Source organism: Plectropomus leopardus, chromosome 7, assembly GCF_008729295.1.
Source record: "Plectropomus leopardus isolate mb chromosome 7, YSFRI_Pleo_2.0, whole genome shotgun sequence".
Classification (NCBI taxonomy): domain Eukaryota; kingdom Metazoa; phylum Chordata; class Actinopteri; order Perciformes; family Serranidae; genus Plectropomus; species Plectropomus leopardus.
This window is the reverse complement of record NC_056469.1, coordinates 642,282-664,168: the sequence shown is the minus strand read 5'-3', so window position 1 is coordinate 664,168 and position 21,887 is coordinate 642,282.

Here is a 21,887-nt window from a genome sequence, read left to right as displayed (position 1 = left end):
GGGGAGAGGGAAGTCTGGGCTTCCCTGCTTAGGCTGCTGCCCCCCGCGACCCGACACCGGATAAGCGGAAGAAAATGGATGGATGGATGGCACCCACATGCCTTTGTATTTCATACAGGTGTCTTCTGGTTTCAATGATGTCAATATTCACAATATTCACACAGGACAATATTCCTGCCATGCAGATTGTATATATTTCCTAATGGATGATTTAACTTCAGATTTGCTTAGTGGAACTTGCATGTCTATCTGTGTAACTTGGAGTGTTTGCTTAGCTAGAATATCCACCTCTTAATTTCCTTCCACACCCACATGATCCAGATCCAGATGAGTCAAGTGAATATGCCCTGGCCCTGACTCCTATACATCAATAGGAATATTCTATTGATTATATCCATTCTGGATGCTGATCTGCCTGATCTTATGCTTAATAATGCAGAGAAACTGTCAGATACAATAACTGTATTTTGTAGTACCTTCTCCTCTATCCACTGTAATGCCAAGACTACTGCCAACAGCTCTGTGGTGTATACTGACAGATGGTCTGATACTCTTTTCTTAATACGCTGTCACACACCGGGATATATATTGCTGCACCTGCACACCCTATATCTGGGTCTTTAGATCCATCTGTAAAAATAAACACTGAATTTGAGAAATGTTGGTTACAATAATTCTGCACTATGCGCCATTCAGGAAGTTGTTCTGATTTTATCTTCAGTTCTTGATGTATACTGAGGTCTACATTTGGCAAAGGGAATAACCAGGGAGGAATGGAAGAAAGAAGACTGTGGGGCTATACTGTAATTTACTTTTTTTTTTTTTTCTTTTTAACCTGTCCTGTTCGGCAGCTTAGGCATGCAGTATGAGAGGTCTGGATGCCTTGAGGTGCCATAACAGATTTGCTCTGCAAAGGAGGAGTCTGACATACTTCTTCCTGTTGCAGTCCGTACTGAGATTTATTGGCAAGGCTACCGGACAGCACAACGTTAGAGTGGATAGGGAGAGAGAAAAGAGAGAGCTTGGGGGACACAGAGGGGAGGGGAAGACACAAGAGACAACAAAAACACAGCAACAATAACAACAACAACGACAATGAAAATGATGACAACAATGCTAACTACAATAATGACAGCTGCAAGTATTTACAACAGTATTAATGGTGGAAGCAGGCAGAAAATGAGTAAAAAAAGAGAAAAAAGAAAAAATAAATAAATAAGTAAGTAATTAGAGAGAGAAATTTTTTTTAAATAAAATAGAATAAAGTAAATAATAAATAAAATAAATAAATAAACAAACAAACAAAAGAACCCCCCCCCCAAAAAAAACCCCAAAAAAAACAGACTGCAATACTTACCCAACATAACCTTGACATGGATAACATTCATATTTGTAACTGTTGTATGTGTGTGTGTGCTGTGTGTGTGTGTGTGTGTGTGTGTGTGTGTGTGTGTGAGGGTTTGTCATTGGATGTGGTTTGTAGTTGACGGGGGGGCCGTAACAACACCCCCCAAACTCCCAGGGGCAAGCAGGCCAAGACCCAAGCCACCAGAGCACCCAACAGCCCCCAGAACACGACAGAGATCCAACACCACATGCCCCAGAGACAGCCACGCGCCTCCCGGCCCAGCCCAAGGCCACCAACCTCTGCACGATCTGAGCCCATAGCTACAGGGCCCCACCAACCCGAGACCTGCCCCGACCCCTGGCGGGGAACCCGCCACGCACCAGAGAGCCCAGAGCCCCCCCAACCCTCGGCCCCAACGGGGCAGGCCACGGCCCACCATGACGACCCAGCCCACCGCCCCTGGGCCAACCCGTATACCCTGTGGGGAAGACGGTGGGGGGCTATAGCGGCCCCCCCCACCCCCACCCCAGCCAGGGGCGGGGGGGCCGTAACAACACCCCCCAAACTCCCAGGGCAAGACCAAGACCCAAGCCACCAGAGCACCCAACAGCCCCCAGAACACGACAGATCCAACCCCATGCCCCAGAGACAGCCACGCGCCTAAACCAACCCTGCACGATCTGAGCCCATAGCTACAGGGCCCCACCAACCCGAGACCTGCCCCGACCCCCCGGGGAACCCGCCACCCCAGAGAGGCCAGAGCCCCCCCAACCCTCGCCCCAACGGGGCAGGCCACGGCCCACCATGACGACCCAGCCCACCGCCCCTGGGCCAACCCGTATACCCTGTGGGGAAGACGGTGGGGGGCTATAGCGGCCCCCCCCCCCCCCCCCCAGGGGCGTCCCGCAGGGAGACCGGGGAGAGCAGGCCCCCGCCCAGAAGCTAAACCCTCCCAGAGCCACCAGGGCTACCCAAACCCCTGGCAGGGCAACCGCCACACAGCAGCAGGGCACCACCCAGTCCCGGTCCCGCCCGCAGCAGAACCCACCCAGCCCATGCCATCCCCACACCCCCCAGCAGAACTGATGCCACTCCCCCAGACCACAGACCCCCCGTCCAGCCCTGCAGGGCCAGGGACAGAGGCAGTCTTATGAGTTGGGATGTAATGGGATAGGGGGTCGACAAGGAGGTGAAGTGGGGGCTGTCCCCATGTGGCCAGCTTCCTGACTGGCCCTGAAACTTACCCCCATCACTTTCCCCACCTGGCCAACAGGGAGTCAGGCCTACCGGCCCAAGGGCCACCAACCCCCCAACCCCCCAGAGTACCCCCCCCCCACATGAGGATAGTTTTCTTGGCAATGCTTAGAGCTGCAAGGAGCATGTAGGATTTGTTAGTGTCCATATTGATGTTAGTGAGATCACCTAGCAAACAAAGTGAGGGGGAGGCAGGGATTGGGGCGTCCTAGACATGTCGATAGGTCTTCACAAATCTTTTGCCAAAATATGTTGACCGGTGTACAAAGCCAAACAGCATGCATATATGTATCTAATGGGCCACCCATGCAGTTCAAACAGACGTTTCTATGTGTAAAGCCCATCTTGAACATCCTTTGTCCTGTGTAGTGTGTTCTGTGGAGAACCTTGTACTGTATGAGTTGTAAGTTGGCGCTTTGGGTCATTTTGAAGGTATTTGAACAAATTTGCATCCAAAAATTTGGGTCTGTGTTGATGGATAAATCTTTCTCCCATTTGGAGATTGGAAGAGAGACTGTTAGATATGTTTTAAATAATAATAAATTAATTTTGGAAAGTAATTTTGGAGGTGAGAGCTTTAGAAAATCTGTTATTATTGGTGGTAGCTCTAAATCCAATTGGCTAAGGTTAAACCTTGCCTGAATTATGGATTTAAGTTGAAGATATTCCAGAAATTTGTTCTTGTTAATACCATATAGTGCTACCAGCTCATTAAATGGAATGAAGTTACTGCCTTGGAGGATATGCTCCAGATGTCTTATCCCTTTATCGTACCATGTTGTGAAGTTTATTGTTTTTTTTATTTCGCAGGATATCAGGATTGTTCCAGATGGGCGTATGTCTGCATGGCATGGGTGAAGACCTATTTATTTTAAGAAATTCCCACCAGGCTGTCAGAGAAGTGCTAATATTAATGCTCTTAAAGCAGCTATGTCCTTTGATAACGGGACTGATAAATGGCAGGTCAGCGATTTGGGTTTCTTTACAAAATGTCTGTTCAGTATCTAATCATGCTTGATCTAGTGGACTTTTTGTAATCCATTTTAAGATATATTGTAGTCTATTGGCAAGGAAGTAATTATAAAAATCTGGTAGCTCCAAACCACCGTGATCTTTAGCCTTTTGAAGAGTTTTTAAACTTATACGTGATGGTTTAGTTTTCCATAGAAATTTGGAAATGCTCGAGTCTAATGATTTGTACCAAGTGGGGGGGGGGGGGGTTGAGATGGAACCATTGAGAAGATAGAATTTATTTTCGGCAGGACCATCATTTTAACTGTTGCCACTCTTCCCATAAGCGATATGGGCAGATTCCTCCACCGAGTGAGATCATCCTCTATTGTTTTAAGTAGGGGAATGTGATTTAGCCGTGTCAGGTCAGACAGCCTGGCGGAAATGTTGATACCTAGGTATCTAATGTTTCCCGATTGTAGTGGGGCGGTTGACCCACCCTTGAAGTTAGAGTTTATAGGTAGGACTGTTGATTTGTTCCAATTAATAGAGTAGTCTGAAATAGAGGAAAATTTGTCTATAAGTGCTGTTGTCTCAGAGAGAGAAGCTTGTGCATTTTGAAGGAAAAGTAGTACATCATCAGCATAAAGGCTTATTTTATGGTTCACATTTGCTGTTCGAATCCCTTTGATATTATTATTTTACCGAATTGCAGCTGCAAGTGGTTCGATAAATAAGCAAAAAGGGATGGAGATAGTGGGCCAACCCTGCCTGGTGCCCCTTTGGAGATTGAAGCTTGGAGAGGTTTGATCATTTGTTCTGACACAAGCACTGGGTGAACTGTATAATATTTTGATCCAGAATAGAAAGTTGTCTCCAACCCAAATTTTTGTAATGCAGCAAAGAGAAATTTCCAATTCACCCGGTCAAAAGCCTTTTCAGCATCTAATGAGACTATTATGGCTTCCTTATTCTGAATATTACAGTAGTCTATCAAATTGATTAGTCTGCATGTGTTATTTGTAGAGTGTCTGCCCTTGATAAACCCCGTTTGGTCAGGATGTATTATGTGAGGTGTTATTTTTTCAATTCTTCTAGCCAGCGCTTTGCAAATGATTTTTAAATCTGCATTTATAAGTGATATTGGACGATAGCTAGATGGGAGTAATGGGTTTTTATCTGGTTTAAGGAGGAGGCTAATGTTTCCATGGTTCATGTTAGGAGGGAGTATGGAAGTTTCCTTAATTTCGGCAACCATTCTGTTGAAAATTGGTGCGAGCATTGGCCAGAATTCTTTGTAGAATTCTAGAATTCTGCTGGAAAACCATCGGGTCCCGGGGCTTTCTTGTTCGGCATATGCTGGAGGGCTTCATGAAGTTCCTCTATTGAAATAGGTGACTCCAAAGCCATGATCTGTTCATTATTTAATTTTGGTAGTTCAACTGCACTTAAAAAAACATCTATGCTAGAGTTTAATGGATTCATTTGTGATGAATACAAGTTTTTGTAAAAATCCCTAAATATGTTATTTATTTCTTCTGGGACACGGGTTGTTTTCCCAGCAGAGTTCTTTATTGAGGAAATTGTTACTTTTTCTTTATTCTGTTTTAGTTGGTTTGCTAAGAGTCTACTGGATTTGTTGCTGTGTTCAAAGTTCTCCAGGCGTAATCTCTATAGCTGAAATTGTGTTTTTCTGTCAAGTAATTCATTTAGTTTCAGTTTTAATTTTCTCAATTCACTTAACAAATGTTTATCTTGGGAAGCGGCATGAGCTGTCTCCAAAGCTTTAATTTGCTGTTCTAATTCTATTTCAAGAGCTTTCTCCTTTTTTTTCTTGTATGCGGAGTAAGAAATTATTTTACCTTGCATGACTGCTTTTGCCGCCTCCCAAAGAACACATGAGGAGATGTCAGGCAGGTCATTTGATTCAGAGAATATTGTCCACTCTTTTTTAAAGAATTTAATAAAGTCTGGGTCCTTAAGCAATGATGTATTAAATTTCCAATGTCTAGATGGTGGTGTGACTGTTTTCTTAGTGATTGTCAGAGTGACTGGAGCGTGGTCGCTGATGGTGATAGGGTGAATCTGTGTGTCAGAGATGTCCACCATAATTGAGTTACTTGTTAAAAAGTAGTCTAAACGGGAATAAGAGTGGTGGACTGGTGAGAAGAAGGTGTATTCTTTGAGCGTGGGGTGACAACAGCGCCAAGCATCGCAGAGACCACAATCACTCATGTATTGTTTTATTATATCACTTGATTGCCAGTGGCGATGACTACCTGCTCTGCTAAGTCTGTCAAATTCTGGATTGAGCACCAAGTTGAAGTCCCCTCCCACTATAAGTGTTGTGTCTGAGTGTGCCGAAAGTACAGTGAAAAAGCTGTGGAAGAGGAGGGGTCATCAACATTTGGACCATATATATTGGCAATGCATAACTCTATATTATGTGTCGATATATTGATTATTATAAATCGTCCTTCTGGGTCTGTGGTAGTGTTATTGCAAGTGAAATTTATTTTTTTACTAATGAAAATAGCTACGCCTCTTTGTTTGGTATTATAGCTAGCTAAGTATGTGTGAGGAAACTGTGATGAACTAAGTTTATGATGTCCTACTTTGGATGTGTGAGTCTCCTGCAGTAGAACAATGTCTGCCTGAAGGTTATTAAGGTGTTCAAAAATTTTGAGTCTTTTTTCATGCGATCCAATTCCACGCACATTCCAAGTGACAAACCGTAACGTGTTCATATCTAAACTAACTTATTGAGTGTAATTGTAATTTAAATAAGTGGAGGTGTGCGTGTGTATGTGGGTGTGTGTGTGTGTGTGTGTGTGTGTGTGTTAGATGTGTGCAGCTGCCTTTCTGAGGAACCTGCATAAACAAGTTGTTGTATATTTGTTTTCTTGTATGTGTGCGTGTGTATGTCTGTGACAAGTGTATCCTTGTAAAATATGTAGTCGGACTGAGCATCATTGAAACACGATGGATTTAAGCATAAGTGGTGACACATTACAACAACTACAACAGGAAACAACTGTAATTTACTTAATCCTATTTTGTATTTTTAGTTTCGTGCTTTCATGTCACCAATCCAACCAAAGCTCATGAAATTAATTTCATTGTGTTCCCAGCAGTCTGTTAAGACACTCTTGGCAGGATGTTTGTCACAATGCCCCTGGAGATTGACCCAGTATGCCAACATTAGTTTTAGTCTCCTGATTCGCAGAGGCAGCTCTCCTATGTCCACCTGCATCGCTGACACTGGGGACATTTTAAATGCTCGACTACAGATTCTCAGGGCCTGAGCTTGCAAAACATCCAGCTTCTAAAGATTTGATTCTGCTGCTGACATGAAAGCTATACACCCATAATCAAACACCGATCTCATGAGTGCCCATATTTTGTAGAGATGATATATTTGCTCCCCACTCCTGTCCTGCCAAACAATGCAGTACATTGATGATCTTCTTACACATGCTTTGAACTATATCTAGGTGAGTGCTCCGTGTGAGCTTCTCGTCAAACCAGGCCCCAAGAAATTTGATGGTTTTTACTTGTTCAAGAAGTTGTCCATACAGTTTTAATGAGAGGGGTGCAATTTTTGGACATCTTGAGAAACACATCACTTGGGTTTTTGTTACCGACAACCTGAATCACCATTCACCTGCCCATTCCTCCACCTGAAGTATTGCAGCTTGCATTTTCCTATTCACATAAGCCAAACTGCGGCCTCTTGCCCACAAAGCCCCATCATCTGCGCATAACGATTTTCCTATGCTTTGTTCAACCTCATTATGTTGAACAGTACTGGACTACATACGCTACCTTGTGGACTACCATTCTCCACCTCATACACACTTGAATACTCTGCAATACTCTGTTCTTTTCTGATGTCTGATTCCAGGCACACTATAGAATCCATTGTATTTTGTACCCCTATGGAACCCACTTTGATATAGAGACAGAAGAGCTTTACTTTCCAGATAACATGTTATCCTTTCTGTTACCATTCGTTCCATGATTTTACGCAGATGTGATGTCAAGGCAGTAGGTCTGTAGCTAGATGGATCAGAGGGGTCTGAGGTGTATTATGCTCCATTTCTTATGGTTCTTATTTTGGTCAGACGAGGAGGCCTTGAGGTCAGAGGTCTAGGGATGGTTAGGCCTGGGATCCAAGTGCGCAGAATACTGGCGCCAGGCTGAAATAACATGGAATGAGGCTCCTTCCAAAAAAGGACATATTTGTGGGGTCTTGTGATTGATTACAGCAGGTGAAGAGTTGCTTTACTGAAGAATGTATTGATGCCTGTACCCATATAAGAGACTTGCATGAGCTGTAGGATAGAGAGATTCCCATTGATCCTGAATCCTCTCCCAGGCAGGCCATGGTGCCTGGTGGATGCTGAACTTTGTTGTAATAAACTGATTCTTATGCAACCAAGTAGGTGTCAGCGGGGGTTTCTTCATCATCTACACATCATTGCTACTTAAGAAACAACAGGTCTTTTCCTGGTTTTTGAACTGGTATTATTATTGCTTGTTTCCACACTGAGGGAATTTGACCAGACTCCCAAATCCTGTTAAACAATCTCAACACTATAACTAGTGCATCCTCTGTCAGGTATTCCACGATTTTGTAGCATACTCCATCTTTCCCAGGAGTAGTTTGACAAGCATTAATAATTGCTCTTCTCAGGTCAAACAAACTAAAAGGCAGGTCTAACAGATCTTCTGACAACTCCATTTTCTCCAATATCTTGGGGTTTGCTATTAAGATTCTACTTCTATTCTGCATGGCCTCCTCTGTGAGATTATCTGAGCTGCAGACTCCCCCCCCCCCCACCCCCATTCTCCTAATCATGCCCCAGATATCTGACAGCTATACTTCCCTTCCAATACTGCTGCAATATTGCCTCCAAAATGTGTGTTTTTGCGTTCTTATTGTTCTCCTTAATATTGCCTGGGCCCTTTTGTACTGTGTCAGAGCATCTTGAGAATGGAGTTGGCCTGATCCACTCCCCCTCAAGCCCCCAGGAAGTGCGCCATGCTCTGATGCAAAATTTACATAGTGGCAGAAAGTGGAATTACACCGTCACATGATGCACACTGGCCCAGAAAGACTTTTCCCCATTTGCTTAACATTGGGAAAGAGACCTTAAATAACTGGATATTTTTTTGAGACATATTGACTTTTCAAAACGCATTTTTAAATAGCCATTCGCTTCGGGCACTCGGGTCATTTGTGTGAGCGAGCCACTGAGATGGAGTCAGCACTAGGGTACAGTCTGTCGCACTTGGCTGCGTTCGGCTGTCGTTAATCACTTCTATGCATGCTCTATGGGCCAGTAGATCTGGGTATTTTACACTTTTCTAAACCCGGAAAAAGAGTTTTCTCTGCTTCATGCACCACTGAGCAGCTCTCATAAGAATGAACAAGGCCCCACCCCCATGGCTATATCCAGATTTCACTGTAATACATCCATACTTCATGCAAGCCCCCAGGAAGTGTGCCACGCTCTGACGCAAAATTTACATAGAGGTCTTATATATCCAGGTCTACTGGCCCATAGAGCATACGTAGTAGAGATTAACAGCAGCCAAATGCTGCCGAGCGCGGCCGAGCGTGGCTGAGTACAGGAGTGGCTGAAAGCAGCCGGGAAAAGTCTTTCAGGGCCAGTGTGCATCACACAATCTACTCAAACAGTGTAATTCCACTTTCGGCCACTATGTAAATTTTGCATCAATGCATGGCGCACTTCTTGGGGACTTGGATTGAACAGCTGGTTGGTTCAAATGTCGATTCACCAATATGACGTGTCAGATTACCTTTTTTAATTTTGTTGAATTTCAGAGATTGGGAATTGATTTGTCTTATTTAAAGGTTTTTTTGTTAACAGTGTACATGTTGTGACTTATGATGATGTTTTGCAGTCACAAAGACTAAAAAAATTAATCATAAACGGAATTTATTGTATAGTATATTAATTAGAAGGAAGGAAAAGAAGGATTAAGGATTAAACAGCTCAACTTGTGGTCAATAGTCTAAGTGAGATGTGAAGATACTTAAAATAACATGTGTACAGATGTGAAGCCCTGACCATAGGATGTCTGACTGATCTGACAGCTGTTATGATGGTTTTGATTTATTGATGTAGTTTGAGGATGACAGAATCTCTCAGCAGATTTATATACAGCAGCAAAATGATATAATGCTGATATACATTAGAATTCATGTAAATGAAGGCTGAACCATGAACAGAAATAGTAGATCGCTTGTATAATATTTAAAGTTTACGCTGTCCATCAATACTAATGATAATTGGAGACTGTAAACAGGCTGATAAATGATATGACCAGATCTGAATGAATAGGAATCCTATCTAACTGGATGTGGGTGCTCCTGTGACTTCCTGTACAGACTAAAGACTGCTGGAAAAGACAGAAATCTGTTCGACTTGATCACAGCTTTTTAGCACCTGCTGCGGCTGCCTGGCGCAGCTCAGCTCAAACAAACCTAATTACTGAGACTCAATCCGAATTTCTTAAAGACAGATTTATACACAGTAATATTAGGCTGGTTCTTGACCTACTTGATTATAATTATTTAATCGAAGACAAAGGTTTTATTTTGTTTTCAGATTTTTATAAAGCCTCTGATTCCGTTGAACATTCATTTATCTTGAAAATATTCGAAATATATTAGTTTGACCTAAATTTATTAAGGTAATTAATATGATTTATAACAACATAAATAGTTCTGTTTCACTTCCTCAAGGTACAACTAAAACATTTGAGGTTAACCGAGGCATACGGCAAGGCTGTCCTTGCTCTCCCTTATTATTTATTTTAGTAGCAGAGCTATTAGTTTTTTTTGTGTTTTTTTTAAAAGTAGCTCAGATATAGAACCCTAAATGTGTTAGGTAATCATTTCTCTATTACTCAGATAGCTGATGACATCACAATCTTTCTTAAAAGTTCACAACAGATCCCTCTTGTAATCAAAAAAATAGGGAATTTTTCAAATGCATCTTGACCGCATTTGAATTTAAAAAAGTGTGACTTAATCTCTATACATGACCACCGTTTGAAAAAGTTATATGAAATCCCTGTTAAAAGGAGATCAAATACTTAGGAGCGGTTATAACTAAAGATGTGAAAGCTGAGAAGAACTGAATTTTGAGACTGTTATAAAGAAATGCAAGTCTATTCTTTTGTCTTGGTTAAAAAGGGATCTATCGATCTTTTGATGTATTCTTATAACCAAAATTGATACACTCTCTAGAATACTGTACCCTGCCTTTTCATTAGCTGTGTCTAATAAATTAATTACATCAGTTAATCAAATCATCTTCAACTTTACCTGGAAAAACAAACATCACTATGTTAGAAAAGGTGATATGGTTAAGTCATTAAAAGAAGGGGGGTTAAATGTGATTGACTATGAAGCAACGGATAGAATGATAAAACTCAAGTGGTTACAACATTCCATGCGTGATAACAGTGGATTCTGGTTCAATATTCCTTAAATATTTGGTAAATGTGGTGATATTAATTTTCTATTGAGATGTGACTTTTGTGTTACTGAACTACCCATTAAGCTGTCAAGGTTTCATCAGCAAGTCCTCCTAAACTGGAAACTGGCTTATAAACATAATTTTACCCCTCATAATTCCCCCATGTGGAACAACAGATGTGTCTTGGTTAAAAGAAAATCTTTACGTTATTGTGAATGGTTGGAGAGATGTATCTGGTCTATCTTACTGGTCTGGTCTGGTCTAAATTTGAAAGAAATTGGTGTTCAACCAACCTGGAAGAGTCTTGTGTAGTCTGGCTGTACAGTCTTAAAATGTATAAGAAGGCCCTAGGCCATGCCAGAGCAAACTATTACTCATCATTAATTAAGGAAAACAAAAACAATCCCAGGTTTCTTTTCAACACCGTAGCCAGGCTGACTCAGAGTCACAGCTCTATAGAGCCTTGTCTCTATAGCCCCTTGCCTCGGCCCTCAGCAGTGATGACTTTATGAGTTTCTTTCATTGTAAAATTATAACTATTCAAGATAAAATCAATCACCTCTTGCCCTTAACCAACCTGACCTCAGACATAGGCAGCTTGGATAAGGAAACATGGCCTGGAATTTTTTTTGGACCGTTTTTCCCCCATTGACTTTCCCTGACTTTCTAATTTAATTTCTGCATCTAAGCCATCAACATGCCTGTCAGACCCCATCCCAACTACTACTTAAGGAAGTCTTACCCTTAATAGACAATTCTTTATAAGATATAATCAATGTGTCTTTATTAATGGGCTATGTAAAGCAGTCCTTTAAAATAGCTGTCATTAAACCCCTTCTAAAGAAGCCCACTCTCGATCCAGAAATTTTAGCTAACTATAGACCACCTGGTGATTAGTTGTCTCCAAAGGTGGGGGAGGACGCCGGTCAGACCTGGCAGACCCAAATGCATTGTGAGGGTCTGCTGGGAACATCTGGCAGAGTCTCCCGTCAGAAGGAGCTTCAACTCCCAACTCCGGGAGACCTTCGACCATGTCTACAGTAAATGGTATGGAGTGTGGATCAGTGAGTTGGGGGGAAAAAACTCATATGCTCCCAATTATGATATGATTCTTCTTCTTCTTCCCTCTTATTATTATTATTATTATTATTATTATTATTATTATTATTATTATAATGATAATAAATTTTATTTGTAGGCACCTTTCAAAACACACATTGCGGGAGTTAAAAGAAAACAATAGTATAACAACAGATCAATTAAATTAACAAAAGCAATGTTTTTTTTCAAAAATCTGTTAAGTGTATTCATACACATATGTACCCATACACATACATATACCTCTAAAGAATACATACATCTACATGAGTACATACATGTATGCACATACATACAAACATGCACATATGAAACACAGCTTGCGTGAATGTCTACAGAAATCCAACAACCTCTTTTAATACACACTTACTTTGCAACAAACTAAAACTAAACTGTCAAAACGGTAGATAAACCATAGCTCAGACACTGATATCCACATATCCAAAATAAATACACAGTAATACAAATGACAAAAATGATATAAATACATAAAAAAGTAAATGAAAAGGAAAGCAAATAATAATAATAATTAAAGCTGCAAGCACCGATGAATGGGCCCTTGAGCCCCCACGCAAGTCGGGGCTACTGGCGGGACTCAGAGTGAAGCAATTGTTAATTTCAGTGAAAGTCGGAGAAAGTATGCAGAGACTTTGGACCCTTAAGTGAGATATTTCACATGGTGTAGTCCTTCCTGTGGCCACTAGGTGGCACTGGAGGCCACACAAGATCTACGTCATCTTGGTCTACATCATTTGTAGACCAAACCATGTAAATTTTACGTAAATCAAAGGATAGTGTTACGAGGCTTACTTCCTGTTGCAAGCAGGGGGGACAGTGAGTATCATAGTTAAATGACATGTTGATGTGTGGTGGGCTGAAGCCTGACCACAATTGTGAAATCTGGGGGCCATTCGGTCAATGCAAAGTGAAGTTACAACAACTTCCTGTTTGGCGGCAACTACTGGATCTCCATGGCAACGGCGTTTATGGAAAACCTATACTTCTATACTTCAGAGGGAAGCATCATTAAGGTCTAAAAGCTTTTGTCACCAGATCTGAAGTCCATCGGATAAAATCGGTAGGAGCAGACCATCAAAGAAGAAGGCATATAATTTCCATGCCATTTCATGTTGCCAGTAGGGGGCGCTATAAGTAATGATAACGGTTGTCATGTAGATGTGTCATCATGTGAAGTTTGGTGCAGATTGGACCATGTCCCTCATAGTTATATAAACTACTTCCTGTTCACTTCCTGGTTAATGGCGAGATATGGAAATGTTTGGCCCAGTAACACCCACGTGGTGTGACCAAAACATGAATTGAATAAGTTTTGATGTCCCAGGCCTTCTGAGAGGATGTGTAAAATTTGAAGTCAATCGGGTGAAATCTGTAGAAGATCGAAAAATTACGACCCCTGAAAATGGCTGACTTCCTGTTGAGTTTAGGGTATGGGTCCAAGAGGCTGTTTTGTAGGTCTTGGGCGGTTACACATGCCTCCCAAGTTTTGTAGCTCTAGATGAAATGTACCACAGGAGCTGCTTTGTTGATATTTTGTAGGGGCGTTACAGAGCCATTTTGGCACATCAGTGCAAAAAAAAAATCATATCAGATATCACAATTTAGGACTTCTGATGCGTGTGCCACGTTTGCTGAGTTTTGGTGCATGCCTTGCCTCTCAAAAAGTGCGTCCAATTTTATGGCAAATAATGTGTAACTTTGGCAACAGCATTTGATGAGATTCAAATGTTTAATTTATTTGCATCATGAAGGTCTTACCAGTGTTCTAACTGAATATGAGGTCAATTGAGTTAAAATGCTATGGGGGAAAAATTAAAGAGAAAGAGAAAAGAAAAGAAAAAAGTAACTTGCTGCTATACCAATAGGAGGTGCTATGACTATAATTCAAAATTGCACTGCAGATGTCTTCAGGTGTGGACATTTATCAAATCTGTGAAATTATGTAAAGCTCTGGCTATCCACCCCACTATGGTAACACCTTTTAACGAAAAGTCACAATATTCATTTCAAAGCATCATCAATGTCTTCGGGATTTTTTGAGACCATTTGAGATTGATCGAGTCAACCTGCTAGGAGTTGGACGTCTTAGTGTAAAACTTTGCCTATCCTGTGCCAATGGCTGGCACTCTCATTATCGCTTAAAATTGTCACATAGATGTGTTCAGAGCGGGACTCCTATCACACGTGTGAAGTTTGGGGCAGATTGGACCATTTACAGCAGAGTTACATACCACTTCCTGTTTACTTTTTTTAATAACTTTCAATTTTTTATTGCTTGATTACAAGCCTCTAAGCAAGAATTACTATACTCAATGTCGTTGATAGTGCTACCGGCTCACTGCGATCAGCTCTCGACTGTGTTGCACCTTTCAAAAAGAAAATATTGAAACTAAGAAAATAAGCCCATGGTTTAACCCCCAGTTCTGCAAATGGGGGGAAACAAATGTCGTGGAAATTTGAAAGAAATTGGTGTTCAACCAACCTGGAAGAGTCTTGTGTAGTCTGGCTGTACAGTCTTAAAATGTATAAGAAGGCCCTAGGCCATGCCAGAGCAAACTATTACTCATCATTAATTAAGGAAAACAAAAACAATCCCAGGTTTCTTTTCAACACCGTAGCCAGGCTGACTCAGAGTCACAGCTCTATAGAGCCTTGTCTCTATAGCCCCTTGCCTCGGCCCTCAGCAGTGATGACTTTATGAGTTTCTTTCATTGTAAAATTATAACTATTCAAGATAAAATCAATCACCTCTTGCCCTTAACCAACCTGACCTCAGACACAGGCAGCTTGGATAAGGAAACATGGCCTGGAATTTTTTTTGGACCGTTTTTCCCCCATTGACTTTCCCTGACTTTCTAATTTAATTTCTGCATCTAAGCCATCAACATGCCTGTCAGACCCCATCCCAACTACTACTTAAGGAAGTCTTACCCTTAATAGACAATTCTTTATAAGATATAATCAATGTGTCTTTATTAATGGGCTATGTAAAGCAGAAGCCCACTCTCGATCCAGAAATTTTAGCTAACTATAGACCACCTGGTGATTAGTTGTCTCCAAAGGTGGGGGAGGACGCCGGTCAGACCTGGCAGACCCAAATGCATTGTGAGGGTCTGCTGGGAACATCTGGCAGAGTCTCCCGTCAGAAGGAGCTTCAACTCCCAACTCCGGGAGACCTTCGACCATGTCGTCGGGGGGGGGGGGGGGGGCGGGGGCATTGAGTCCGAGTGGGCTATGTTCTGTGCCTCCATTGTTGAGGCAGCCGATCGGTGCTGTGGCCGTAAGATGGTCGGTGACTGTCGGGGTGGCAACACCCGAACCCATTGGTAGACCCCGGTGGTGAAGGGGTGCTGTCAAGCTGAAAAAAGAGTTCTATTGGGCTTTCTTGGCCTGTGGGACCCCCTTAGGCAGCAGAAAGGTACCAGCCGGCCAAGCGGAGCGCATGGAGCCATGGAGAATGACTTCCAGACGGCTTTGAAGAGGTTCTGGACCACCATCCGGTGTTTCAAGAGGGGGAAGCGGTGCTCTGTCAACACTGTGTATGGTGGGGACGCTGCGCTGCTGACCTCAACTTGGGACGTTGTGGATCGGTGGAAGGAATACTTGGAAGACCTCTTCAATCTAACTGACACGCCTTCCGGTGAGGAAGCAGGGCCTGGGGACTTGAGGGTGGGCTCTTCCCACTCTGAGGCCAAGGTTGCGGATGAGATCCGTCCTTAGGGCCCTGGATGTTGTGGGGCTGTCATGGTTGACACGACTCTGCAACATTGCATGGACATCGGGGGCAGTGCCTCTGGACTGGCACACTGGGGTGGTGGTCCCTTTTTTTAAGAAGGGGGACACGTGCTTTGTGGACTTGGAGAAGGCATTCGACTGTGTACCTCGGGAAGTCCTGTTGGGGGTACTCCAGGAATATAGGGTATTGGACTCCCTGATACGGGCCATCCGTTCCCTGTACGACCGGTGCCAGAGCTTGGTCCGCATTGCCAGCAGTAAGTTGGACTCGTTTCCAGTGACGGTTGGACTCCGCCAGGGCTGCCCTTTGTCACCGATTTTGTTTATAATGTTTATGGACAGAATTTCTAGGCACAGCCAGGGTGTTTAGGGGGTCCGGTTTGGTGACCTCAGGATTGGGTCGCTGCTTTTCGCAGATGATGTGGTCCTGTTGGCTTCATCAAGCCATGACCTTCAGTGATCACTGGATTGGTTCGCAGCCAAGTGTGAAGTGGCCGGGATGCAAATCAGCACCTCCAAATCCAAGGCCATGGTTCCCAGCCGGAAAAGGGTGGAGTGCCCTCTCCAGATCGGGGATGAGATCCTTCCCCATGTGGAGGAGTTGAAGTACCTCAAGGTCTCGTTCACGGGTGGGGATAGATTGGAGCGGGATATCGACAGGCGGATAGGTGCAGCATCTGCAGTAATGCAGACTCTGCACCGATCTGTCGTGGTGAAGAGGGAGCTGAGCTGAAAGGCAAAGCTCTCAATTTACCGATCAATCTTTGTTCCTACCTTCACCTATGGTCACAAGCTTTGGGTAGTGACCGAAAGAACAAGATCGTGAGTACAAGTGGCCGAAATGAGCTTCCCCCGTAGGGTAGCTGGGCTCTCCCTTTAGAGATAGGGTGAGGAGCTCGGTCATCCGGGAGGAGCTTGGAGTAGAGCCGTTGCTCCTCCTCGTTGAGAAGAGCTCTAATTAGGATTCCTCCAGGACGCCTCCCTGGAGAGGTGTTCAGGGCACGTCCCACCGGTAGGAGAGCCCGCGGAAGACCCAGGACACGCTGGAGCGACTATATCTCTCAGCTGGCCTGGGAACGCCTCGGGATCGCCCGGGAAGAGCTGGACGAAGTGGCCAGGGAGAGGGAAGTCTGGGCTTCCCTGCTTAGGCTGCTGCCCCCGTGACCCAGCCCTGGATAAGTGGAAGAAAATGGATGGATAGATGGATAGACCAATATCTAATCTCCCCTTTATTTCTAAAATCCTGAAGAAAGTGGTTGCTCATCAACTTTGTGACTTTCTCCAAGATAATAGCTTACTCAAGGACTTTTGGTCAGGTTTCAGAGTTCATCATAGTACAGAGATAGCACTTGCAAAAATTAACAATGACTCATTGGTTGCTTCTGATAAAGGTCTGGTCTTTCTTAATCCTATTAGATCTCAGTGCTGCATTTGACACCACTGACCATCAAAACTTACTGCACAGACTGGAACACTTAATTGGCCTTAAAGGGACGGTACTAAGCTGGTTTAAATTTTACTTATCAGATTGTTCCCAGTTCGTTCATATTAATGATCAATCCTCTGTGCATACTAAGGTCTGCTTCATAGTGCCACAAAGTTCTGTGTGGACCAATCCTTTTTACTTTATATATGCTTCCCCTAGGCAACGTAATTAGAAAACACTCACACTGTAAATTTCCACTATGAAACCAGATGAAACTGATCAGTTATCTAGACTTCAATCATGTCTTAAGGACATAAAAGCCTGGATTTCTCGATGTTGAATTCAGACAAAACTGAAGTTGTTTTACTTGGCCCCAAACACCTCACCTCCTTTTCTAAGGATATACTTTTTCTAGATGGCATTACTTTGGCTTCTAGCACAACTGTAAGAAACCTTGGAGTTTTATTTGATCAAGATTTATATTTTGCCTCCCATATAAAACAAACCTCTAGGACTGCACAGTACATGCATTTGTCACTTCTAGGCTGAAAATTAATGTAACTCCCTATTATTCGGTTGCCCCAATAAATCTCTCAGGTCTCTCCAACTGGTGCAGATTGCTGCTGCATGTGTTCTAACAGGAACCCAGAAAAGGACCCATATTTCTCCTGTTTTAGCTTCTTTGCACTGGCTCCCTGTAAAATGCAGGGTTGAATTTAAAATCGTCCTCCTTACATACAAAGCTCTACATGATCAGGCTCCATCCTATCTGTCGCAGCTCATAGTTCCTTACCAACCCTCAAGATCACTTTGCTCTTAAAACGCAGGGTTACTTTTGGTTCCCAAAGTCTCCAAAACTAGGATGGGAGCCAGAGCCTTCAGCTACCACGCTCCTTTTTTATGGAACCATCTCCCAGTTTCGGTACGGGAGGCAGACACTGTTTCCACTTTTAAGGATAGACCTTCCTCTTTGATAAAGCTTATAATTAGGGCTGGTTCAGTTTGCCTGGAACATCCTCTGGTTAGGCTGACATAGGTTTTATCTGCCGTGGGACTTGTTAGTCATTACTGCTCTCTGACCTTTATATTTAAGCCATAATTTCTGATTAGTGACCATAGTTTCTTTAGTGAGTGCTTATTCTTCTCTGGAGCCAAAGTTTCTTGTGTTCAATTGAAAACCCCGTCCATGTGACGGGAGGAGGAGGAGGTGGCAGAGCTTTCAGCTTTCTCTGGCTGGGGTGGTTTTTAGTCTGTTCAGACCTGTTCAGTGCCTGGCTCTGCCTCCTCTTTCTTTCTTCTTTCCTCTTTCTTTCTTTCTTTCCTTCTTTCTTTCTTTCTTTCTTTCTTTCGTTTCTTTTATTGCTCTCTGGCCGTTATATATAAGTCATAATTGCTGATTAGTGACCCCAGGTTCTTCATTGAGCGCTTATCCTTTTCTGGAGCAGAAGTTTCTTGTGTTTTAGTTATACTGATACACTGAGCTCCTTTTCCTTCTCTCTCTCTCTCCATCTGAAAACGCTCATGTCTGTTTACTGCTTTACGCTCACTGCATTACGCCAACTCATTTGCCTCTCCGGAGCATTCCTGCTCTCTTGTCTCCTAATTTTCCCGGATCCTGGTAGCAACATTGGCTGCGCTTTATTGTGGTGAAAGCTGTGCTGGTGCTGTGATCCTGCCTTTGCTGGTGCTGTGGCTGCACTAATACTGTACCCCCGGCTCGCCCTGACTGTGGCCTTGGTTTTGCCACTGCTGTGGTCCTGCCTGAAGCTACGCCTGTGTTGTGGGTCCTGGTTACGCCTATGCCGTAATCATGCTTGACGCAACCCTCTACTGCCTTTATTATGAGCCATGCCTCCACTATCAATATACGCATGGGACTCTTGTCAACACCCACAATATTATCACAGAGTGCATATAGTAATATCACACCTATTGTTAATGTAATATAACATGCATCAGTTTCCATTATTGCTGTGCATCTCTCCCCCTCTCTCCGTCTCTCTTCAACTCTCTCTTTCTCTTTCCTTTTTGTCATGATTGTATTCCAACTGTTATTTACTACATCTATTGCTCGTCTGTCCGTCCTGGAAGAGGGATCCCTCATCATCCTCTGCCGCTATTCCTTAGGTTTCTTCCTTTTTTCCCCACCGTTACAGGGGTTCTTTTTTGTTTTTCCTTAGGTGATGTGAGGGTCTAAGGGCAGAGGGATGACATACGTTGTAAAGTACTCTGAGGCAAACAGTGTTTTGTGAAAATGGGCTTTATAAAATTGACTTGACTTGACTTGACTACTTCCTGGTTCATAGCAGAACATGCAAATTGGATGTCTTATAAGGGTCACACGGTGTGATGAAAACTCATGAATTGAATAACTTTTGCTGTCAAAGGTCATATGAAGGTAGCCATAAAAAAAATAAACTCGAAAAATTACAACCCCTGAAAATGGCCAAAAATACAGAAAAATTAAAACTTTAGGCCTCCAAAGTTTCACAGCATTAGGTCAAAAGTGCGGCAGGGGCTGCTTTGATACATTTCCTCCCACCCACACATGAGACCATTAAAATATCAAATTTTTTACCAGACCTGATAAGTATGCAAGGTTTCATGACTTTTTGAATATGATAAAGCCCTCAAAAAGGCAATTCCTTTGAGAGAAAAATAATAATAATAATTTAAGCTGCAAGCAGCTATGAACGGGCCCTCACACCCTGATGCTAGCTGGGGCTACTAACATAACTCCAACTGTCCTTGATCTTTAATTTTGGTGAAAGTTGGAAAATGCACGCAGATAGTTTGGACCATTGAGTGAGATATTTCACATGGTGTAGTATTATTCTATGACCACTAGTTGGCGCTGGAGAACACAAAATCTAAGTCAGCCTGGTCTACGTCATTTTTAGACCAAAGCATGTTCATTCCATGAAAATCAAAGTATAATTGTGTTACAAGGTATACTTCCTATTTGCACTAGGTGGGGCATTGAGTATCATGGTTAACTGACATGTTGATGTGTTCAGGGCTGCAGCCTGATCACAACTGGAAAACATTTGGGGCTAATTGATTTGTGCAAACTGAAGTTAGAGCAGCTTCCTGTTTGGTGGCGATTACTGCATTGCCATGGCAACAGCGTTCATTAAAAACATATGATCTCCACAAGGAGGCATTATGGAGGTCTTAAAGCAGCTTTTATCACCAAGTTTGAGCTAAATGTGTTCAACCTATAAGGGGATCCACCTAAAAATATAAATCGTGTAACTTCCTGTTTCCAGTAGGTGGGGGTATGCTGGTAAGTCAAATGATTAATGCAGATGTGTTCAGGTCGGGACTCTTATCAAGCATAAGAAGTTTGGGGCAGATTGGACAATGTCTGGCTGAGTTACAACAACTTCCTTTTTCATGGCGAAACATTGAATTGGAAAACCTAGCCATGCCCACACGGATTGATGAAAACTCACAAATTGAAAAACTTTTGATATCCCATGATCTTTCATTTCAGTGAGAGTCAGACAAGCAGGCAGAGAGTTTTGCTCATTCAGTTTGATATTTAATGTGGGGTAATACTTCCTATTGCCACTAGGTGGTGCTGGAGACCACACAAAATGTATGTCATCTTGGTCTACATCATTTGTAGACTGAACCATGTAATTGTCAAGTAAATGAAAGTATAGTTGTTTTAAGAGACTGACTTCCCTTTGCCAGTTGGTGGTGCTGTGTGTATCATACTTAATTGACAATTTGATGTGTTCAGGGCTGCACCTTGATCACATCGGTAAAGTTTGGGGCAAATCCTTTAATGCAAAGTGAAATTACAACAACTTCCTCTTTGGCAGCTAAGACCATGTTGCCATAGCAGCTATGTTCATGAAAAACCTTTAAAAACCAAGGAGGCATTATCAAGTTCTCAAAGCTTTTCTCACCAAGTTTGAGGTGAATATGGTCAACCTGTAAGAAGGTGCACATCAAAATGTAAAACATATAACTCCCTGTCTCTAGTAGGTGGCGCTATCATGATAGCTTGATAGAGCCATGCAGATGTGTTCAGGTCGGGACTCTTATCAAGCATGAGAAGTTTCGGGCAGATCGTATGGTGTTTGGCTGAGTTACAGCAACTTCCTGTTTCATGGCGAAACATCAAAGTTGTTAAAGTGATGAAAACTAAATTTTTTAAATCAGTTTTTATGTCACAGATCGTAAGATCTGACGGACCACATTTGAAGTAATGCCCCAGTAAGTAATCTGGGGCTGGATGCTGCTCTGTTTTTAACTGATTTAAAATTTTTAAAGTTAAGTGGGGTATCCCAGTTTTATCAGGGTGTTTTTAGATCCTGTCTTTTGTTTGAATGGAGAAGGACCCAGAAGTGTGACTCCCTGCACTGGTTGTTGATGGAGCCTTTAGTTAATGGGGCCAGCCTGGACATATGAGGAGCGCTGTGTGGCACAAAGACTGTGTTGCTGAAGCAGTTGGTGGATGCAGCAGGGCCGGCTCTCTCCAACGTCCAAGCCGCAAGTTCTCTGCTGGGGGTACGCTCTGCCCGGCTAGTGC